Here is a 22,640-nt window from a genome sequence, read left to right as displayed (position 1 = left end):
CAGCAGCGGCTTTTACATTGCAGTGAATGGGTCCTGGGTCGCATCGACTCGGGTTAGCCATTTTCACTGCCCCCCGGACCTGGGAGCAGCCCGGGTCCAACGAAGGTAATTACCTGGGTTTAACTGGGTTTGAAATAACCAGGACACTTGACTGATTTTAGATTTTTACCAGGACACGTTTCCACTAGCAAAAAAAACCTGGTTTGATGCACGTCCCGGCGCAAAATTCCAGGTTATGTCTGCTAGTGGAAAAGGGGTATTACTGTTATGTTTAGTCCTGTTTAAGCTGTATTGTTCAACTGTGTGCTATATGTATGGGGCTGCACCACTTGTGACACCTTACAAATAAAATGTAATAATAATGTATGGAGGGTAACATGGAGCATATATATGGGCCCACATTCTATTTTGTTCGCTTCACTGCGTTTGCGCAGGGGAGCAATGTTTAGAGATGGCTCATAAACATTTTATGCAAATTGCTTAATCGCGAGGGGTAGCATCCATGGCAATGCCCAGCATTTCATGGGCCTCCCCATGCTAATGTGCCGGTGATGCGGGTGTGGGGAGCGGGCAGCTGACATCAGTGGATATCAGCTGTCCACCTGCTTCCTGTACAGGGACCCGCAGATCTAAGACACCAGAGAGGTGTCTGATCTGCGAGAGCTTGGAAAATCATTTGATGGTCGGCGCCCGCCTGCTCGCACAAACACCCGCCCCCCCTCAAACGCCGATATTCCCGCACGCATGCGACTGGATGTTTAGCATAAACATCAATTCACAGCCTTGCGATCGGGGAAATCGGCATGTGAGGGGGAGCTGGCGGCAGTTAGATGACCAGCACAGCTGCAGATATCGCAGTAAACCAGAATTAGGGCCATGATGCATGGAGAGGTGTATGGAGGGTAACACAGAGCAGGCAGATGATGTATGGTAGCAGTGCCATGGAGCAGGCTCAATAATTATGTATGGAAGGAAAGTATATAAATGTAACATAAAGCAGCAGGCAGATGATATATGGGGGGTATGGATCATTAGGTCACCAGCGTTATGGTCGACAAGCATTAGGTGGACATGCATTTAGGTCGACATGAGTTAATGTCGACATGGGTAAGGTCGACACAGGTATGGTCAACATTGAAAAAGTATTTTTTTTACCGGAATGTCAACACAGTCAACATAAACACTAAAACATAGCACCACGGCCCCCGCATGGCTTCCCATGCTTCGGGCACAGTGCCTCGCTACTCTCGGCACACTACTTTATTCTCCCACCACACACCAGTGGATGGTAGGGCATGAAATACCGCCTGTTGGCACATTTTGGCTAAAAAAAAACAGTAAAAAAAAAACCATGTCGACTTAATGACCTTGACGACTTTAACCATGTTGATCTAATGTCCCTGTCAACCTTCCTTAATGTCGACCTTAAGTCATGACGACCATCATGCTGGTGACCCAATGACCGTGTCCCAGATGGAGCAGGCAGTTGATGTATGGAGAGGATGTAAGGAGGGTAAAATGCAGCAGACATATCATGTATGGAGGAGGTGATGTATGGTGGGTAACATGGAGCAGGCAGATAATGTATGGAGGATAACATCGAGCAGGCAGATGATGTATGGAATAGGGTAGAATGGAGCAGGCAGATGATGTATGGAATAGGGTAGAATGGAGCAGGCAGATGATGTATGGACTAGGGTAGAATGGAGCAGGGAGATGATGTATGGACAGAATGTAAGGAGGGTAAAATGGAGCAGACATATCATGTATGGAGTGGATGTATGGTGGGGAACATGGAGCAGGCATATGATGTATGGAGAGGCTGTATATGGATGGTATCGTGATTCGTGAAGCAGACATATGATGACGTATGGTAGATGTAACATGGAGCAGGCAGACGATGTACGGAGAGAATGAATGAATGTAATGCAGGGTAACATGGAGCAGACATATGATGTATGGTAGGTTTATACATGGAGCAGGCAGATGATGTATGGTAGGTTTATACATGGAGCAGGCAGATGATGTATGGGGATGAGCGCTTAGGCTCCGCCTACTTTAGCTGCTGGAGTTTCACTCGAGCCCGATAGCGCTGCACCGCAGGTCCTGGCCGGGGTGTAGCACACGGTTTTCGGACTCAGGGTATAGAGATTGCCGCGGTTCTCCGGCTCGGTAGCCGCAGCGGGCACACATACAAGGAGATGATCTCAGGTGCTGGGGCCGCAGTACTCTCCAGCTGAAGCCGATCGGACACTAGCTCTGTTCGCCCTGCCAGGACCGTACGCGGCCGCTGTGTCCGAGAGGGAGGAGTGATCCGGTCAGATCCCCGGAGTAGTCGCGCACACCCCAACCGGGGATACAGGGACCTCTCGAGACATGACCCTCGGGCCCCAGTGAATCATCATTCGGGCCCCAGCACCAGCGGCTCCAGGAAGAGAGGCGGAAGCGGAGAAGAAAAAATAGCATAGACAGGGGTGCACAAAATGGCGGACACATTGCGATTTCTCCCCGGGTGACACTCCGAAGCCTCGGCGGATATCACAGGTCAAACGTAAGGACTGAGAAGATCTAAGGCGAGGGACGGTACTACAGTCGTCAGGGAGAGGCGTGTATATGGTAAGGTCGTAGGATTGACGTGGGACAGGGGGTGAGAGCGCCCCCGGATAATGGGATGCGAGAGAAAAAGTGCCCTTGCTTAATGGGGTCCGTCAGAGTACCCCTGGGTAACGGGGTGCGAGACAGTACCCCTGGGTAATGGGGTGCGAGAGAGTACCACATGGGTGACGGTGGTGCGAGAGTGCCAGACCCCTGGGTGACGGTGGTGCGAGAGCGCCAGACCCCTGTGTGACGGTGGTGCGAGAGCGCCAGACCCCTGGGTGACGGTGGTGCGAGAGCGCCAGACCCCTGGGTGACGGTGGTGCGAGAGTGCCAGACCCCATGGGTGACGGTGGTGCGAGAGCGCCAGACCCCATGGGTGACGGTGGTGCGAGAGCGCCAGACCCCATGGGTGACGGTGGTGCGAGAGCGCCAGACCCCATGGGTGACGGTGGTGCGAGAGCGCCAGACCCCATGGGTGACGGTGGTGCGAGAGCGCCAGACCCCATGGGTGAAGGTGGTGCGAGAGAGCCAGACCCCATGGGCGACGGTGGTGCGAGAGCGCCAGACCCCATGGGCGACGGTGGTGCGAGAGCGCCAGACCCCATGGGCGACGGTGGTGCGAGAGCGCCAGACCCCATGGGCGACGGTGGTGCGAGAGCGCCAGACCCCATGGGCGACGGTGGTGCGAGAGCGCCAGACCCCATGGGCGACGGTGGTGCGAGAGCGCCAGACCCCATGGGCGACGGTGGTGCGAGTGCTCCAAGAACTTGGTGAAAAAGCGCACCCTGTGAAAAGGCTGAGGGAGAGACTAAGCCAGGGGTAGCCAACTCCAGTCCTCGAGAGCTACCAACAGTTAACGTTTTCCAGGTCTCCTCACAGAATCACAAATGAAGTATTAAGCTCCACCTGTGGATCTTTTTAAAATGTGTCAGTCAGTAATCTGTGTACCTGTGATGTGAGCTGGAAAACGTGAATGGTTGGTAGCTCTCGAGAACTGGAGTTGGCTACCCCTGTACTAAGCCTTGTAAAGTGATAAAATTTAAGGCCCCCATACACGCTGCAATAGCATGCGATGCGTTATCAGCTGGATCACATGGCAACGCATGCGATTTGTGTGCAATGCGATCTGCAGGCAGTACAAAAAGTATGTGCAGCACATACTTTTTGTACTATGCGATGCCCACAGGAGCGCGCATTGCACGCTTCTATAGCAGCGTGTATGGGGGCCTTTACAGTGATAAACCACCAGCCAATCTGCCCCTACCTGTCATTTTTCAAACACCATGGCAGTTTACAGCTGATTGCGTGGAGATTTATCGCTCTCCATTTTACATTTTTTCAAGCTTAGTACATCTGGCCCTGAATGAGAGCAAGCAAACGCCACCAACAGTGGGGTGAGAGAGTGTTAGCGAACGCCCTGCATAATGGGGAGAGAGTGAGTGCCCTAAGAATCTGGGGAGTGAGAATGCCCAAGTAATGGGGTGAGCTAGCAATGGGGTAAACCTGGTTGTGGGTTTAGCGTGCAAGGAGATTTCCTAGTCAATGGGGTGAGATCAAACGTCCTGCAGTGTTGTGAGAGAGTACTTGAGAAGCTGATGATAGACTTTTTGGGTCTGGGTAATTGTCTAAAGGTGCCCATACACTGTACAATTGCTGGGTGTGATGAGATTCGCGCTCCCATCACACATCTCATCACACCGCTCAGAAAGTATGTGCTGCACATACTTTTTGTGCTAGATCTCAACTCATTGCATCGCAAAACCGATAATTGTGCAGTGTATGGGCACCTTAAGATTTAGAGCAAGTGCCCGGGTAATGGTTCACGATAGAGAATGCTCAAAGCAATGGGGTTTGAGTGAGGCATGCAGTGGGTGTGCCAGAGACTGGATACTATGGACAATGGGGTAAGAGTCCATTATGGGCAATGTGATGAGAGATCAAGTGCACATCCCTAGCAATGGTGTAAGGGAGTGAATGAATCAATGGGGTGAGAGCGAGCAAATTCTCAGTGCAATAGGGTACAATACAATCTGGTAAGAGACTGTGGCATGAGTATCTGGTGACAGGAAGCTTGCACTGGGCAATAGGGCGAAATAATTACCCAGGGTTGGTGCCAGAGCAGTAATGGTGCGTACACACGGGGCAATATGATCGCTGGCAATATATTGCTAGCAATATATTGCTCAGCAATCATATTGCCCTGTGTCCCGTTTTCATCTGCGACCAGAGATAGTCGCAGATGAAAATTTAAACACTGCTGGGTGAAGAGGCAGGGGATGTCGCTGGTCGGAGGAGCATGTTCCTCCGACCAGCGACCATTCAGGGACTGAAAACGGGAGCGCGCACCCGGCGATTTATCGCTGGTGCACACTTCAATCACTGGCAATATGGTCGCTCAGCGACCATATTCCCAGCGATTTCAGCCCCTATCGCCCCCGTGTGTACACAGCATTAGAGGTCTTGTTTATCCAGTGAATTATAGGTCAGGGATTAGGCAAGGTGTGTTCTTACCTAGATATTGTTACATTGAGCCACCATGAAAGATTTGATTTTGTGGAGAATTTTGGTCCATGCCTTCTCTATCGGTTTGAGAACTAAAATGCTTTGCTAGAAGTGACCTAACTTTATGCTCATTTGTAACCCATTATGTCATAGATTCTATAAAAAACAGCCATGACCATGAGATTTAACACCAAAAAGTGCTTGTGTACTTTGTACCTTGTATGACTGGCCTTTGTTGTATGTGTAGAGGTCTGGCTTGTTTATTATCAGTCACTTGATGTAACAAGTAATGCATAACGGCACTTTGGCCTTGTGCTCCGTTGTGACTAGGATTATATTATTGGTTACATTTTGTATATACTATGTATCTTTATCAGTGTTCTTCTGTGGTTGTTTATTCATTGGCTTTTCTGAATTGGTTCTGAGTTCCTGGTAGGGATATTAGTTTGTAGGTTTTGTGCTTAAATAATTCTTTCGGTTTATAGTGCTGCAGAATTGCTGCTTTATAATAAATAAAAAAAATCACGAATAATACCTGATCTTTTTGGTAATGTTTTGATGTAAATTTGGATACGTAACAACTTGGGTAAATGTTATTTCCTTTCCCCTTTTATTCAGATTTCCAAGTGGTAGTTTAAGCTGTCTGACCTCTGAATGATAACCATTATGTAATTACCAAAACTGTCCAATCTCTTCGACCATCATTCCACCCTATGGATTCCACCATATATTTTCTAGAAATATAAAATATATTGATAATCTGGTATTTGCTCCTCTCTTCATTCATTTGCAGGGTCAATTCAATTAGCATTACCATGATCTAGCTTCCAGGTTCCTGGAGCTATGCAATTGACTGCATTGCAGCTGCATTTCACCAGGAAGGTGCAATTTACCGCAAATAATGCTTGGGGCTAAAGGCGGCCATAGACTACTGTGATTTCTCGCTGCAGTGTAGGGCCATCCTATTCCATTCATGGCTGCGATAAATATTCATGGCGCCTCGGATAGGAATCGAAGGAAGTTCTTGCTCCAGGAGCTCGGAATCAGGTGAAAAGTGGCCAAATTGCAATAGTGGATTGGGGCCTTTTATTCAGGTTAAGTGTTGGATGTGATGCTGTTACCACATGCACTAATCATGCAACTAGCCTTCCAGCAACAGTTTACATTGGATTTGAGGGTGTGAGAAGAAATATGCTAGTTGCAGACACCTCGATGTAGCGATTTTATTGCTCTCTGCAATTTACCTGAGCGCCACATCATGCAAACAAAATCACCCCCTGTGACTGGCATTGTGCAGTATGTAGTTTCTATCTTTAACCCCTTTAGTGGTGTTTGTTTATTTTAAATTTTTTAATGGGAGTGCTTCAACAGGGTTTTTTTTGAGAGTTCTCGCTAAAAAACACCCACCGCTGAGTCTCCCAGGGCCAGGCAGCGCTGCTGTGCAATATATCAGCCGCTGCCCGGCCCCCCGCAACCCAGCTGCATGCTAATGTCACGTTAGCAAGGTCACACCGCACACAGCCAGGGGAAAGGAGATGGGGTCCGGACAGCGGCTGAAGCGCTCAGCAGCGCTGCCATGGCGCAAGGGAGGGAGAATTTTTCCGAGAATGCCAGTACTAGAACTGGCGCAGAGCCTGGAAAATTTCCGGGGTTACCAGTGAAGGGGTTAAGTCACATAAGTAGAGCTGCTGTAAGTTAGAGTATAAATGTTAATAAAGTGGATATATGCCTCTCCTGACATTAATGGGAATATGGCCATGGTAAGGCACTCATGAATTATGATGCTTGTTGTGACCAAAAGGACCTTGTTTCTATGTGTGCTACGGCTAAACACGTATAACTTTCTTGTTAGGGAGCCCAAACCATGAGCGTTTTGCTAATTTCTGCTTGCCACCTTGGGATGCATTAAGCAGAAATGTGTGCATCCGCAGCATTCATAGGTACAGAGCGCCAATTTAATTGCTTTATTGGCCACCCTTCAACACAAATTACAATTGAATTTGCACCTTGGGTTCATTAAAAACCAAAACAAAGTGCTAAAATTCTTCCCCTTTTGAAGAATGAAAGGATCCCTCTTATTTTAACTGGGTTATCACAGAGAAACTAAAATCTGAAGCCTGCTACACACTAGCCAACGCAGATATTAATGGCAGTAGGGACCTGGTGGTATGCTGGCATCAGCAAGTACAAACACACTTAACGATGTCGGCGGGGAAGGGAGTGTCAATGGGACGAGTGATGGCATGGCCGTCACTAATAAGGACCTCCCTCGCCTGCATGCAGGATGAGGGAGAGGTTTGTTAAGCATGTTGAGTGTACACCTTCGACAATATTGTGAACAATAACGCTCAGAAAGCCCTTTCTGAGAGCTATTTCTCACAGGGTGCTGGACGGCTCCCCGACAGTCGGAATCCCGACTGCTACCTTGTGGGAGTCCCCGACCCCTATAGAGGGAGCCCCGCAAGGGGCTTCATTGCGCCCCCGCTGTGCAGTCGGAATCCCGACTGTCGGTGAAATATACCACACCCGCCTAACCTGTGTTTGGGGCTTTAGGGGCCCTTTTTCCATTCAATATTTGCAGCCAATTCACTGAAAACACAAGTATTAAGGAGCTCTGGAATGTAAGTATGAGGGACCACAACATGCACCTCCGATCCCTGCTGCAAATCCTCCAGTTCTGCACGCATCCTTTCAGAGTTTTTGTACAGTTGTACATCCAACCACTAGGATTACATATTGCAATGCGTTTCTGGACAGTAAGATCCCGCCCAGATCGCATTGAGTATGCCATCCATTTTAAATGGTCTATTTAATCATGTGGACTAAAGAAAATGTGAGACCCCTTAAAGCTCAATATGGGTGCAGATTGCAAGCCCTTGTTAAGTAATGTACAGTATCTTTGCATCCTCTGGAATGGAGAGGAATACAGTGAAAGACCTTTTATATTATCCATTAGTTCTAGCATAAGATATTCAAGTTCCTTTTCTTGTTCCATCTAAACTAATTTGTTTCAAATTACAAACCACCTTGGAAGTAGTTTACTGTAATCATAGGGAGGACAAATGTTTTTTATTCCTGTGGATTTCTAATGTTAATCATCACTAACTACAATTTTAGCTATACTATATGGTCTATTCTTTTAACAACCTAAAAAATAAATAGGCCTCACTTGTACTAGGAAGTTCTTAAATTCGCCGCACTGCACCATCTTGGTTATAAACGTTAATTATTTCCCCCTGGTGTGAAATGGTGTAGTCTGACAGTGTTACTCTAAATTCTGCCCTTTCTTTGATGGAAAGGTCCTCTATGCAATTTATAACCATATAGCAAAAGCTTAATTAGAATCAGTTGCTTTAGTAAAGGCTGCTTTTTAATGACTGTTCTTCTTTGGGGGGGGGGGCACATTTGCTACAAACCGCATATACATACATGAGCCCGGCGCTGTATTTGAAATGGACGAGGGCCACCAGAGGTGCAGTATTTAAAGCTCAGCTGCTTCAGAACGTCCCGGAATGGTGTTTCCCCTCTGAAGGGTGACACACAGGTGCGGGGTGGACAGGCATTTCAGGATGGGTAGGCAGGACTTCAGGACAGGAAAATTAGAGGGTGGCCATTTTACCTCTTTGTATACTTTCTTCTCTTGTGATGGATCCTTTTTGCTATCTAGTTGTGACATTGTATGCTGCATCAGTGGAGTTGGCTGATAGGTAGATGGCCCACAATTGGATGCTCTAGTCACTGCTGCCAATGATCATCCCCAAAATGGAGGACCTGAGTGCTCAGGCAGTGGCTCTAATAACACACATTATGCCGTGTCCACACTGCTTTTACCCGGCATTTAAATGCTAGGCAGATTCCCTGGTGAAGCAGTTCTACCCGGTAATTTGCCTGTTTACACAGGTTTTTTGGCAGTGAGACTGGGTCAACCCGTGTCTGTATACCCGGATCTCAAACACTGGTTAAAAGAAGGGTTGGTACTTGTTTCCTAGCAGGGTACCCAGATTACTTACATATGCAAACGTAGTGAAATCGCATCGCATGGTACGTTTTTACCGTGAGATGCGATGTAATTACAAATGTATATAATTCTGACAATTCTTCCCTCAGGTGCTGGATGATTTGCTGTGGCCGACAGCCAGGATCCGAACTTACAGGTGCTACTCTCCCTCTTGGGATTCCATGACTCCCATAGACGGAGAGTATAATCCGTTCCTAAACACTCCCCCCCCTCACTCTCCACGCCACACCGAAGCGTGGCGAGCGGCAGCGGAACGTGTCCTTCAAACTTTTCGTACCCCCACCATCCACGTTGGCGTGGAGTTGATTTTAGATACTGTGGCGTTCGCAGCGAGCCATCGTGGCCGAAGCATGGCGAGCGGATGCGGAATACATGTAAAGTAATCAGCGTCCCCTTGCGCTCGCCACACTATATAAAATCAACTCCACGCCGACGTGGATAGTGGGGGTATGAAAAGGTTGGAGGATGGCGTGGATACTGGGGGTGTTTTACTTTAACAATTCAAAACTTTTTATTTATTTTTTTGTGCTTTTCTGTAGATGTAAATTCTTAAATATAAGTTAAGTTGCACATGTCTTTGCAGCATTTTGTTGATGGTCACTGATTTTGGCTGCATGCCTTTTTATAACCAAGATGAATGATACATTTCTGACAATTAGATGCTTAATATACATGAATGTTACGCCAGTTACTGGAAATTATCAACAAATGTTTTGCTACATTATCTATGAATGTTTTTTCTGCAATTCCAGATTGGAATTTTTTTTTTTTTTTTATTAGATTGCTTATAACAAATTGATACTTGGGAGGATAGTCTGTGTTAAGGTGCCCATACACGTTGAGATATGGGCTGTACTTTTTGCGCTTTAAAATGTGCCGTGCAATTCTGCCACTTGTAGGGGGATGCGATGTGATGCAATCCCCCTACATGTGCGGGTGCGATGCGATTTTTTTTTTTTTTAAAGTTGATAACTACTAATGGGCATCGCATCACATGTACTCCTGTACTGATGGGATGCAATGAAGCCCAAAAAGTACTGCATGCAGATACTTTTTGTGCTTTACAATATTGTACCCGCGGGGACGCGCATCGCATCCCCGCAGGTACACGGCGTGATTAATTTCGCACATGAGATGCGTTTTGTACTTTTAAAGTACAAAATAGATGCGATAATCGCAACGTGTATGGGCACCTTTTTTAAAAAAAAAAATTTCCCTTGTGCATTGAAACCCATCACATGTAATTTAGGCTAAGGGTGGTATTCAAGTATTTTTTTTGTCATATGTTATTTTAAGTATTAGATAAGATTGGCTTAGGCTGTAGCACTTTGGTTAGCATTGGCGCTTTCAGGCTAGGTAATGGGTTTAGTTCTGACTGGGGATAAATTTACTAAGCAATCTGCCACTTTGCAAGCATGCAGGTGGAAATGCAATTACAAGCTATTCAAAGCAAAACTTTGAATATTTAGGGGGTCATTCAATCACCGGCGAGCATCTCCCAACAGGGGAGATGGCCCCCGGGCCCTATTCAATGCTGTCTTCCTCAACAGCATTGAACAGGGGAGCTTGGCAGAATGAGCCTGACTTCACAAGCTGTCAGGCTCGTTCTGCCGAGAACGACCGGGAAGTGACGAGCTTTCAGCTGCAGCTCGCCTCTTCCCAGCCGCGGCTCACGGCCACACCCCCTTCTCGCCCCGCTGCAGGCGGGACATTGAATCCCGCCTGCAAATTCTCAGTTAAGCTGACCGAGTACGGGACAGGGTCACGGCTGTCGAGCAAGCTCGACAGCCGTGACCCAAGATTGAATACCCCCCTTAGCCTTGTATAGTATTGGTATTTTCATTGGACAGACAGCAACTAGGTCGACTGGGTCATTAGGTCCACATGAGGAAGGTCGACATGGTGTTTTTCATTTTTTTTTTTGTCCCGAATGTCGACATGGACACTGAAGCGTAGCACCGCGTCCCCTCGCCATGCTGCGGGCACTGTGTCTAGCTACGCTCGGCACACTATTTTATTTTCCCACCATGTCCTAGTGCAGGGATGGAGAACCTTTGGCCCTCCAGCTGTTGTTGAACTACACATCCCAGCATGCCCTGCAACAGTTTTAGCATGGCCACATGGTTCCACAACAGCTGGAGGGCCTAAGTGGATGGTAGGGCATGAAACCTTCAGTCATGTCGACCTAATGCTTGTAGACCTAGTGACCATATCCCTAAAAACATTGGGGTCAATTTAATACGTTGCACAGTGAGTAACACTGGGAGGTAGCTCCCGCAGCTAATCTAATCAGTGCACCGCTAACTCCGACTAGTGAGTTTCTGCTTGCACCTCCTCCTCAGGTGCAAGCAGAAATCCACGAAAACGAACAGCACAAATTGCCGCGGGGCACTTAAGTTGGTAAATGTGCGAGTACCTATTGAATTGACCCCATTGTAAATTTATGTCCAAGACCTTATCAATGTGCAGTTTGTATGTTTTCACTACATTTCTATGCGTTTTCTCTGTGTTCCGGTTTCCTCACACATGCCAACAAGATACTGGCAGATTGATTAACTTCTAATCAAATTAAACCTAGTGTATTTGTGAGGTAAGAAATATACAGTTTGTAATCGTCACTGACAGTGACTGCAGAGAATGATTATATATGCTTTGTAATGTGCTGTGTAATATGTAGGCACTATATAAATAACTGTTAATAAATCTTATCTGACACAGGCAGAGAACAATTTGAGCTAAACAAATATACAAGGAGGAAAGTCTACTCGTATTTGCTTTCTCCTCAGGTATGTGCAGTAAGCAGTGTTACACGAAAGGCATTGAACTAATAGGTGTGAAAAGTGTGGAGGGCAGTGATGGCTAACCTTGACACTCCAGCTGTTGGTGATCTACACATCCCAGCATGCCCTGCATCAGTTTTAGCATGGCCAAATAGTAAAACTGTAGCAGGGCATGCTGGGATGTGTAGTTCAACAGTAGTTGGAGTGTCAAGGTTAGCCATCACTGGTAGGGTGAGCAGCACCCAAACAAAAGCTTTAGGTGGGTTTAGCTGCTTTGTTTGGCTAAACCCGGAACTTTCAGTCCTGTGAAATACTAATACCCATCGGATTGGTCCAACAATTGAATAGCTGCTATGTTTTAAAACAATGTTATGTTTTTACTCAAGTAAGCAGTCAGTGTATTCAGTTTATTTCGTATTTACATTAAACTATTTTAGAAACAAAAAATATGGATGCTAAAAGAGGATGAAACACATTGGTTTTAGAAGAGTTTTTTTCTTTTCTTCTTGTAATGATTTTAGAACGGCTGGATCATTGTGAGTGATGTCCTACTGGGCAGAGTTTTATAGGTAGAAAATTGCAAAGGAATGTTATTGATGGCATATTAGACACATTTACTATACATATTTCAGGTGTTTTCACTGTTTGGGGGATATGTAATTGTTTCTCCCTGAGGCCACGACTAGATGGCGAGCAATTGAGTTGATGGCCTGTTCAGGTGCGTTGAGCTGAGAAGAGACCTATTTCGACTCTCAGCCCCCCATGCTAGCAAGCTGTAATGTACAAAAAGTGACCAGTTTGGGTACACAAAAAACACTTTTGAGGTCATGCCCAGCATTTGTTGGGTTTAGCCATTTTATGCTGCTAAACCCAGCCTATCTGGGCACAATCCATAATGGCAAAATATGCCAAGCCCCATTGTTTTTGGGCAGTTGTGTCACATGACGTCGCTTGATATCCAATATGATAGGATTGTTTTGCGGTGGCTACATCAGTCGACTGTGCCCATCATCTCACGTGCCTGGTCTCCTGGCTTTCTGGCTGCTTCTTCTGTGGACGCTCACTGCAAATGACTTCCTCCCTGAGCCGGAGGCAGACCTGTTTCCTTGGACTCCTGACATCACTGTGTGTCCCGAATGTAACAGCATCTTTGTGTGTCCTATCTATGTGATACATGCAGCGGTTTTCTGCTGAACTACATGGCATTGTGTGCAACTCTGATGCAAGCCCAATATGTTAAGTAATTCCCAGATGACAATCTTAAACTTCAAAAGCAAAGTAAACGTTTTTTTTTCTACTGGCTGTGCAGCTGTGTATGAATCCATACACACAAAGCTGTTTTAGCAGGGTTCCGGACCCTGCCCAGTATGAAAAATTGCAAAAACAGCATGCCCTGTGCCTTTCCTACCTGCAGGTGGAAAACGTCCATTGGCGATCACCAGTAGGTGAATTGATGTGGTGCACCCCTTTTTTGGGGCACACGTGTCTTCAATGTGACAGATCACGTGACATTTATTAAGCACTGATTAAAACTTAAACATGGGACAAACATGTTTTCTACTTTAAAACATCAAAATTGCCAATTATAATGGCTTGCAATTTTTTAAATCACACCTTTTAAACATACTTTTAAAATGTACCAAAAATCACATTGACAGAACCATGCATGTATTAGTGAGATCTGTGCATGACTCCAGAAAGTGTTTAACAGTATATTCAAATCGGTGCGCTGGCATGTGCGGGTGTTTAGTGGTTAGAACCGCCACTTTCCAAATTAAATGCCCTGCAGCGATGCTGTTTGCACCAAGCTAGGTCACAAAACAGCATCGCCCAACTAGTTTGATGGATTTCTGTTTGCGCACGTCCTGGGGTGTAAGCAGAAATAGTCAGGCTTAGCAGCTGATTCCTCCTGGAGCTATTCACATCGTGCTGAATAGATTCGGCCCCAAAGTATAGGGGACTATGGAGGTCATTCTGGTTGATACAAAGGTGAGCGATGGTGATGGCCTTCGCATAATCGCTTATGTACATGTACAGGCCATCTGTGCGAACGGATGCAGCGACGTGCATAGTTGCCGGCCTCTTCGCACAGAGTAGTGCAGGCGTTGGGTGGTGGGCATGGGTCACGCCCATGGAAAGGCCCAGCGTTTCATGGGAATTCCCATGAAAACACTGGGTGTTCCTATGGCAATTAGCCTGTGACACTGGTGCCAGGGGCAGGCAGCTGACATCACTGGATGTCAGCAGCCCACCCTCTTCCTGTACAAGGGCGCTGCAAACCTGAGTCACCAGAGAGTGATTTAAGGTGGCCATACATGCTGTGACAGCAGCGTGCAATGCGATGCGCACTCCCGCGGGCATCGCATCGCACAGTACAAAAAGTATGTGCTGCACATACTCTTTGTACTGCTTTCGGATCGTATCACACGCACATTGCATGCAAAAATCATGTGATGCGATCTAGCCCATAATGCATGCGATTCTCGCAGCACGTATGGGCACCATTCGATTTGCGAGCTCTGTAGAAATCATTTGATGGTCGATGACAATCGAATGTTTTCCGCCCCACACACAAGCTGCGAATGAATGTTTATGCAAAACAGCCGTTCACATACGTGCAGGCAGTGTTTAGTTGACTCACAAAGCTGTGAATTTCGCACAACCAAAATGACCTCCTATAAGGAGTTGTAGGCATCAGTGAGATGAGACTACTACAAATTCTGTACATCATAGATGTAGAATGTGATGTAGCATTGACCCGCACATGTTTTATAACGTGGTATAGCCAGTAAGTTTACCACAGAGGCATTCTGGTATTTATATAGCCCTGTGTAATAGATTTTTATAACTCCAATGGTGACTTGCCCTGTTCTGTGTTAAACTGGGGCATATGTGGTTTGTCTTGGATAAGACTGTGGCTGCTGTGAGAATAGACCAAGCAACATGGTCCATCGATTGTTTGGAGACAAAACAGCAGCGGGAGTGCAGGTTGCATCACCCTATTCACTGTGTGAGCATCATCCAGCACAACAGGTGGAAATTGGAACACGTGTGTGTGTCCTAGATCTGAAATGACACGCATGTCAACAACAAGTAAAAGACATAATATATTCTGTAATGGACACTATTGAAACAATTATGATGGAGAGTGGTCTGCATTATTTAGATGTCTTATTGGTCTTAAGCTGGGTACACAATGGAGCGATGAGGATTTCTCTGAGGACAGAGTAATCACTATATAACTGTGTGCACACGGGGGCGATATATTGCTGAGCAATATATTGCTCAGTGTCTCCTTTTCATCAGCGACCAGAGATAGTCGCTGATGAAAGGGAACCTCTGCTGGGGGAGCCACAGAGGGAATCAGCTGGTCGCAAGCTCCTGCATTCATAAGGGGGCTAAAAACTGGAGCACGTCCCTGGCGATTTATCGCCGGTGCACACTCCAATCGCTGGCAATATGGTTGCTCAGCGACCATATTGCCAGCGATAAATGCCTGTGTGTATGCACCTTATGGAAGTGTGGTGTCAGAGATTTTGCAGGTTAGTCAGACATGATTGCAGAGCCCTGCGATTAGACAGTTGCCACCCTGCCAGAGTGAAATCCTTCCCGTGCAAGGCTGCGAATGGCATACTACAATATCGCCCATCTGCGAATAACTGCAAATCCATTCATAACTCACTCCTCATCAAATACAGAACTTACTCTGCCTGTGCGATAGAAACAGGCTGAGTGTCGGAGTAGCCCGCACACACCCTCCTATTACTGTCAACGCTTAGATCCAGAACCATAGAAGTTTAGCAGAGATTTCCGAATTATTACATTGACCTTTATTCAGACTCCTGTAAAATGATGTCAATAGTGTTAGAACCGTTCTGATCTTGCGCCTATGATTTTCTTTCCTAGCTTTCTTATCCATGCAAGCTGCCAGGTGAGCGCAGTTCATTGCATTGTGTATTTGGGTTGAAGGGGTTCAGGTATTACTAAAACCTAATCACCAAGTGATCATTGTTTCTGTATGTTTGTTCATGGAGATAATTAAGTTGTATTCTAGTTTCCCATCCCAGCAAGTCTGGAATACAGTCGGATGTCCTCTCATGCTTTATACCAAGTGTTGCACAAAAGCTCTTGCCACAGAAAACAATCCAGCTTCACATTAAAACTGCCCTTGCCACTTTAGATAATTTTATTGTTTCCTTGGCATATAGTCATTGGCAGCGTTCTAGCTCAGGAAAAATGTACTGCCAACTGAACTTGGCAGAAACATGGGCGTCACAGGTACCAATCTGCAAAGAGGTGTAATTGTTCTTTCAAAGCACAAATGACTGTAAGAAATGGATCACAATTATAATAAAGCTGTATATGTTGTGGTTTTAGTCATCCTGTGTATGTGACTGTAGCGTTTCCTTTAATATAGAGGCTTGTAAAGTGCAATAATACTGGTTCTTTTCACTTTCCATCTGTGCTGTATGTACACCATGCCTTTGTAAAACTGCATAACAATAGCGGTTGATATGCATTTAAAAGCACAAGATCAAACAATGATGTAAACCAGGGATGGCCAAATGTATCCGAGATCTACCAACGGTCCACGTTTTCCAAGTCTCCTAGCTGGTGCACAACTGTAGTCATTACTAACTGTCACATTTTCAAACCTGCTGCATTCATTCCTACTAAAGATCCACAGGTGACCTGACATACATGAACTGTTGGTAGATCTTGAGGACAGTTTTGGCCTCCCCTGGTGTATCAGAATGTCTAATACAGTCCATGAGGTTGGTTCTGAGATCATTGGTTTGACCTTAGTGTGTTTAATGTGCAGTAAAAGGAGCTGGCAGTAATAGGGAGATTACCATATCCAGTCAAGGTTACACTTGTTCTGGAACACTGCAGAGTATTACATTGAGCTAATCCTAATTTGTTCTTATTCAGTGTGAGTGATGGGCAGAACCTGTTAAGAAGAGTAAATCAATGTAGAGTAAATTCATATAGGCAATCCAAAATAAAAATAACTTTTAAGTGTTCAAAATCAAGCTCTCAAATGCAGCGTCCATAGTAAATAAATGTGAAGTATATTCAATGCAATTTTCTCTGCATGTATATTTTACCTTGGGTACATTCATTCTGTCCACACTCTTTGTATTGTGGATTGTCACTTTCATTCGGCATGTATATGAAACAAAGCGAAATGCTGGGGTATAGGGGGTATTTAATGTTAGACGATATTTCTGACAAGCAGAAATATTGGGGCAGATGTATTAAGCCTGGAGAAGAGATAAACTGGAGATAAAGTGGAAATAACTTGGAAGAGTTAACGCACCAGCCAATCAGCTGTGTTTGAAATATGACAGTTGGGATCTGATTGGCTGGTGCGTTATCTCCTTCCACTTTATCTCCAGTTTATCTCTTCACCAGGCTTAATACATCTGCCCCATTGGACCTCAGTATTGCTCCCAGTTTAAAGTTGCATCTGCATTGTTAACATGGCCGCTGGATTGTTGGATCCACCTTTTTCTGAGTATCGATGGCCCCTTTTTTTTCGCTGACCCACTGAGTTTGACTGTCTGAATCTATTCGGACAGTGGAATAATCTTGTTGGAAACAGACAATATTTCCACCTTGCTGAAATAACGGGCAGGATCGAATACCCCCCCATAGTGTAAAATCATTCAATAGGTGAAAAGTGCAAATTTAAAAATCGGGCGCTCAATAAACATATATTTGCTAAATGGACTCTTACCAATGGATACAAGATAAAAATAAATAAACAAAAAAGCCTTAAATCAAGCATTGGTTAGCAGATGGTTTCAAACAGGATACGCAGCCATCTCTGATCTCTGGTATGGTCTCCCCCTCTGGTGGGTAACCGCTCCTCCTCCTCCAACATGTTACAATCAGCTTGTGGCCTTTCTCAAGTATGGAGGAGGTACAGGAACCTACTATTGAAACCTTGGCTAACAGATATTTCGGAATTGGTATTGTGACAGGGTACACATTGCTTTCTATGTGCTCTTACAGGTATATGGATGAATATGTATAAAAGGGCATTTTAAACCTTTGTTGAACGTCATAACACTGTTATTGGTCCCGCCCCTTAACTTTAGTTATTGGCTGCCTTTACTGTAAATCTAAAGGTCTCTATCCACTAGTGTGATATGGCCACTTTTTCATCCGATTCCGAGCTTCTGGAGGAATCTGATGAAAAGTGGCCATATCGCATGCTTTTTCCTCAGACTCCGATCCAAGGCCCTTCCTTTCTCCTCAGATCGTCATGGATGCCATTCATTTTTTTTGGATTCCTTAGCCATGATTGGGATCGCATACAATACATCATATGCAAATGGTCGGCATACGATGTATCTAGCCACCCGGGAACTGTGGGGTGAGTTGGTGGGGTATCGCATGCGATACTTAATGCTAGTGGATCCCCCATCCACTAGCATGAAGTAGCGCATGCCTTTACTAAGCAAGTTAGAGCAGGGAGTAGTATAAAAAACTACTTCCACCCTTAAGGCCCCCATACACTATGCGATTTTGGGACGATTTCATCCGATTTCGGCACTTTGTGCCGATAATCGGATGAAATCGGCCCAAAATCGTAGGTATGTGACATTTGATCCGATCCGATGCGCGGTCCCGTGCGCATCGGACCGGATCAGGGAGGTCGGACGGTCTGTACATACGATCACGTCCGACCTCCCTGTATGCATATGCCTGCCACCTGACAGGCATATGCATACAGACACCGGGGGAGTAGTGGGGGTGGGCAGCGGTGGTGGGGGCGGGCAGCGGTGGTGGGGGCGGGCAGCGGCGGTGGGGACGGGCGGCGTGTGCGGTGAGCGCAGTGTACTTACACATAGCAGCGGGGACGGGACGCGCAGTGGCGGCTATTATATTTTTAAAATACTTGTCAAATGACCGGCCGCTTTTTGATTGGCCGGAGAGCTCTCAGCCAATCAGAGAGCGGACGGTCATTTGACAAGTATTTTAAAAATATAATAGCCGCCACTGCGCGTCCCATCCCCGCCGCTGCTGCTATGTGTAAGTACACTGCGCTCACCGCAAACGCCGCCCGCCGCTGCCGCTGACCGCCCCCCCACCGCCGCCGCTGGCCGCCCCCACCACCGCTGCCCGTCCCCACTACTGCCGCTGCCCGCCCCCCACTACTGCTCACCGCCCTGCAGCTCCCCGGGGTTTTTTTTACATGGGATAAATCGCATGCGATTTATCCCATGTAAAAATGGCACATCAAGTGCCAAATTGTATGTGAGCCTCCCGGGGAGCTGCCGGGCGGCTCGCAGGTAAATTGGGTCCGACTTGTCCCTAGGACAAGTCGGCCTAATGTATGGGGGCCTACTTTAAAAAAACAAAAAACAAACTAGTGCCCACTTCCTATATGAGCTGTTTTCTGTCATTGCTTACTTTCTTAATGATGGCCATCTTTGAGGGCAGTAGCCAATACTGTAAAGCAAATGGTTTTGGTGCAAAACATTTAAAATGCGTAAAAAAAATAGTATACTAAGTGATGAGTGAACTATAAAACCCTTCGTTTAAGAAGCTAAGTGTTAATTCACAGGTAAAATAGTTTAAAACCTCATAAAAAGCTTTTTGATCCAAAGTTTGTGTGTAACACTAGTTATCTATCATCCTGATTTCAGTGTTTTTTTTTTTTTCCCCCTATCTGTTGGCAAATATTTTTTTAACACTTTTGGAATTGGGTGAAAAGTGGCCAAATGGGATGTGTTTAACATCCGATACGCGGTCCAGTGTGCATCGAATGTGAGACAGAGGTCTGACCTGATGCACATCCGACCTCCAACTCGACCGCCTTGACCAGGGTCTGTGAGCCGGGATTTAAGACCTGTGTTGACCCTTTCACACCATAGATATTCCCAGGGTGAAAAGCTTTAACCCGGTATTTTGCGGGTGGTGTGAATTGGGGTCAGGCTGCACCTGGCAAAATGACCCGACACTCAAAAATGAATGGTAATTGCTGGGTGGCCGGTGTGAAAGGGGTATAAGTCAGCCTCTATCACTGTATTCTTAGGTTGGGTACACATAGTACAATATATTGGACAATACAGTATGTCCATATAGCTTAAGCTGATTACACACTATAAGATAATTTTTAACGCAATAAAGATATTGTAACAATATTATCATGCATATTGCTTAGTATGTACACCCTATAAACGAAGCTCACTCCTGTGGGTCATTAACGATAGACCTCCAAAAGTGGAAATAACTACATGACACTGCCAATTCCACTTACTTCACCAAGGGGATGATAGGATCCTGCTACTAACAGCGAAACATGGAATTTAGGGTCAGTGTATTGCTGGTCCCTGTATGACTGGGGGTGTTTCTGGAGCACTTCTTGGTCTCCCGTGACTGTAGGGACTGGCATAGTGATAAATATTGGTATTCCTGGAGTTATTATTATTGTTTATATCACACCACAAGGATTCCGCATCGCCTGACAATACATAGGGGGTATTGAATGTGCCGCCGCTATTTCCGGCGGAGGAAATAGCGGCTGCTCCCTATTCAATGCTGTCTTTAGCGACAGCATTGAAGCGGGATCACGGCAGAACTGGCCAGACTTTAGAAGCTGGACCATTCCCCCCCTCCTGTAGACGTTACTGCATGTGGAGCAGTGGCACACAAACACACAGCGCACAAGATGACAACTCACCCCCGCTGGCTGCCGAATCAGATCAGGTCCGCGGTGCGGCTATTTCAAATCTCAAGGCTTCAATCGGAGCTCGCTGCCGGCACGTGATTGGCTGCCGAACCACAAGCTCTTTGATTGGCTTGTGGTTTGGCAGCCAATCAGGTGCTGGCAGTGAGCTCCGATTGAAGCCTTGAGATTGAAATAGCCGTGCTGCACATGACTGTCACCTGACCTGATCCATCTGATACAGCGGCAGCCAGCGAGGGCGAGTTGTCACCTTGCGTATCCGCTCTGTGTGTTTGTGGGCCGGCCGCTCCACGTGCAGGACCGTGCACTGGAGTGATGCCTGGTGATCCCTGTGCCCCTGGGTCACCCGCAGAAAGCGGCCATTGTCCCTCCTTGAGTTATGAAATAGCTGCCCGCCCGTCCGTGGTCCTGCTCTGATACAGCGGCAGCCGGAAGAGTTGTCCACCGCTCTGCCGGCTTAACACAAGCCACTCTACCCGGGGAGATCTGGTTCCTGGCAAATCTGGTCGCCAGGAAGCAAAATCTGGTTGCCATGGTGCCCTGGGACCAGGGGTTTGTCGAGCCCTGCCTTAAGAGTATATTCATTTTCTAGTGTTCTTCTCTTTATATTGTGCAGCGCATCAAGAGCTCTGTGATAACCATAAACTTTAGGGATTACTTTTTAAAAGATCATTGTATGTGCCAGTAAGCTTGTATTTTATAAGCAGCATCATTGTAAAAAGTATAACATTGCTGCAAGTCATGACAGCACACCGACTATTTTATGACTATACACTTTTTCTCCAAAGCTATATAGCATCGGCCACCTTATTTTCACTTATTGCCTGTGGACGTTTTGCCCACTGAGCTTCTTTCAAACCTAATTACCTAGTTCATCCCAGCTCAGTCAAGGGGCACAAAGCTAGGGTTGAAACTGTGGTAACCCCTTTTTTTTTCTGGGTATTCACCTTTCAGGGATTGGGCCAGAACCAGTTTTCCTGGCCTCTTGCTTGGACCTGCTGCAGCCAGCCTGTGCGACCCCATGGGTCATGCAGGTTGTTTGCTGATTTTGCAGTTAATCCGATGCAGCTTGGATCAGTAATGCAGAGAACAGGAGGCATGTGCATCTTCCTGCATTATCGTATTACTGCTGCTGCTTCCATGTAGGCTGCAGATACAGCTTCTCCATCCACCTTTTTGAATCAGGCCTGCAGTGTAGCCTGCATGAAAACCCCACCATATCTATGGATATGTAATTTTCACCTTTTATCAGTGCATTCTGATGCACAGTACCATTTACTTTTTTATGAAGGACTAGTAAGCCCGCTCGAAGCAAAAGCTACCCTCTGCATTTTGTGAGAAAGATATAGTCTCACTCTCTGCCAGCAGATGGCAGTGTTTCGGAGCCTCTCGGACACTAGACAAATATGTAGATGATAGATACAATGCTGAGTATTGCTGCACATCATAGATATGTCTCGGGAAGTGTCTGACGAATTCTCTGGCTGCATTGATCATCTGGAGGTTGCTTTACTGGAGAACAAGGAAAATAGAGAGATCTCCTGCAAGGTGTAGATAATACGGGTTAACATTACAAACCATCTATTTTGGTTTTTATTGCTTGGACAAATGACCATCACCATGCAGTGATTTAGTCACCTGTAGTGTCCCCCAACTCCTTACCAGTCTCAGGTTCTCATCTTCGCATAATGTGACATTTAAGCATCCGTACCTTTTTATAAGGTTTTGGTTCCTTCCTATAGACTTACAGTGGGCATGTTTTGTGAGAGAAATTGTTGCTATGATCTGGACAACTCCTACTATGAAACTGCATTAATGTCTCTCTCCTGTTGGCTGACCGCTTGGCTGGAGCTGAATACAAGCAACAATCTGGAATTTTTCTGAAAGACTGTATGGGCTCTAAATAAGGTTGTTTAAAAGAGGAAATGCTATTTAACCATCCATACTTTGTTCTAGGCCATATTTTTGTCCCATTCTGTACAGTGCATCACTGGTAGTGAAAAAGGATGAGCTGCAATAAAACAACCAACGTAACACCTGT

The 22,640-nt window shown here is 46.1% G+C and overlaps 1 protein-coding gene across 10 annotated transcripts in view; it reads left to right on the top strand.

Moving 5' to 3' along the window:
• The first annotated feature begins 2,084 nt into the window (after positions 1 to 2,084).
• NCOR1 (nuclear receptor corepressor 1) overlaps positions 2,085 to 22,640 on the top strand; it is a 131,113-nt gene continuing 110,557 nt past the window's right edge. For 6 of the 10 annotated variants that reach the window (XM_083172391.1, XM_083172393.1, XM_083172392.1 and 3 more), the window contains exon 1: positions 2,085 to 2,616. The gene's annotated coding sequence lies outside the window, so the exon portion shown is untranslated. The remainder of the gene's footprint in view (positions 2,617 to 22,640) is intronic. The other 4 variants (XM_083172397.1, XM_083172396.1, XM_083172398.1 and 1 more) reach the window with 1 other exon arrangement.

Source organism: Crinia signifera, chromosome 2, assembly GCF_055691185.1.
Source record: "Crinia signifera chromosome 2, ASM5569118v1, whole genome shotgun sequence".
In the NCBI taxonomy this organism is placed as follows: Eukaryota; Metazoa; Chordata; class Amphibia; order Anura; family Myobatrachidae; genus Crinia; species Crinia signifera.
This window is presented reverse-complemented; position numbering and strand designations above follow the sequence as displayed.